This window comes from Piliocolobus tephrosceles, chromosome 2 (genome assembly GCF_002776525.5).
Source record: "Piliocolobus tephrosceles isolate RC106 chromosome 2, ASM277652v3, whole genome shotgun sequence".
Classification (NCBI taxonomy): domain Eukaryota; kingdom Metazoa; phylum Chordata; class Mammalia; order Primates; family Cercopithecidae; genus Piliocolobus; species Piliocolobus tephrosceles.
The window spans coordinates 10846333-10848265 of NC_045435.1; the positions used below are offsets into that span (position 1 = coordinate 10846333).

General features: G+C 39.3%; 1 pseudogene; it reads right to left on the reverse strand.

The window, feature by feature from the left end:
• Positions 1-516: 516 nt before the first annotated feature.
• Positions 517-1019, reverse strand: LOC111545116 (annotated as a pseudogene).
• Positions 1020-1933: the final 914 nt, after the last annotated feature.

The following is a 1933-nucleotide window of genomic DNA, read 5'->3' on the forward strand; positions in this document are numbered from 1 at the left end:
AGTTTTGCGTATATTTGTGGTGTGAATGATGTAATTTGTTAACTTAGATATACTTTTATGCTCTCAGTGCAAGTGAAAATACATGAAAATATAAATAGAGCTGGAATATCCGATTATAAATATAAGTATGCAAATTTCAGCCTATTTGTGGAAATCGAAATATCCTGTAATATTTTTGACAAATAATGACTAAGGTAGAATAAATCAATTTAAAATAAAAATTTATCTTAAATGATAATAGATACGTAAAACAAGTGCATTATGTATAAATTAGATTTTTTTCTCTAAACTTCTGCCAACTTTATCTTTAACTGTGATACCTCTAATACTGAAGTACAATCACCAGAATAAATTATTTAAAGTCAGATTAAGAACTTGGGGGGGGGGGTGTGTGTGTGTGTGTATATATAATATATATAAAATGTATATATAAAATACATATATATAATATATATATAATATATATATATATTTTCATGAGTCTATTTGGGGCAAACCCGGGCAAGGGCTCTGCACCTAGAAGAAGATGTTGGGCCTCTTGGCGGTGAAGCGTGGCTTACGCTGAGGGCGCAGGACCCGGTGGGGCCGCAGGAACTTGATCTTGGAGTCTTGGAACTGCTTGACAGCCGGCCAGTGGTACTTGCTGGCTGCGATCTCCTCCACCTTCATGATTTGGATAGAGTGGGCCTGGGCGCCATGGTGACAGCACCCGCGGTGGTCAGGTCCCGGTATTCCCGGTCCAGGTTGTGGGTGCCGCTCCGGGAGTCATAGCGCAGCCAGATGCCGAAGTTCTTCACCCTCAGGAAGGACTTCTCAAACACCTGCCCACAGTAGACAATCTCCCCTGAAGACTTCTTCATCTCCTTTAACTGAGATACGAAGTACCAGAAGGGGGACTTGGCAATCACATGATTAAGCGCAAAGATTCGCATGCGGTAGAGGGTCGGTGTGTGGCATTTGGGGGCAGGCAGGTAGCGACCCACCACCTCGTACTCTCCTAGTGTGCCCGAGGCCTTCATGGTGTTCTCTCCGCGCTCGCCGCCGCCCGCAAAAGGGAAAAATGTATTTTTACATAGATGTTAAGTCTATTCTGTTAAATGTCAAGAGTGTCCTCTTTTGAATAATAAAAAAAAAAAAAAAATCAAAAACTGAGTAATTTCTAAAAAAAATTCAAGAGAACAATAAGATCTGATTTTCTTACAATTTTCTAGTTATAAATTTATTCTAATCAGTGTCTTAGCCATATTTTATTTATTTAATTTTGTTATTATTATTATTATTATTTTGAGACAGAGTCTCGCTCTGCCGCCCAGGCTGTAGTGCAGTGGCGCAATCTCGGTTCTCTGCAACCTCCGCCTTCCAGGTTCAGGAGATTCTTGTGCCTCGGCCTACCGGGTAGCTGGGACTATAGGCATGCGCCACCACGCCCAGCTAATTTTTGTGTTTTCGGTAGAGACGAGGTTTCACCATGTTGACCAGGCTTGTCTCCAACTCCTGATCTCAAGTGATCTGCCTGCCTCCCCCTCACGAAGTGCTGGGATTATAGGCGTGAGCCACCGTGCCCGGCCAGCCATATTTAGACAGCTAACATAAACATGTAATACACAATTCTACTAGTAAAGTGAAAAAGTAATTTTTCTATTCTAGTTAATTTTCATTTAACTAGAAGTATAATGTCAGTCATACTTAGTGAGACTGTATTAAATTAGCAGTTTTTTTAAACTTGATAAAATCATTTTCCATAGTTACAACTTTTAAGAGAAGAAAGGCTATAGTAGATCATTTGAGAATCTAAGAGAGCAGAATGAGTTTAAGTCAATGTCTAATGGTCTATGATAGGTGTGTAAAAAATAAAATACATAAATTGAAAACTATATAATTTACTGTACAAGTACTTATGGAGTATCTATTATGTGTCACATACTAGTCTAAA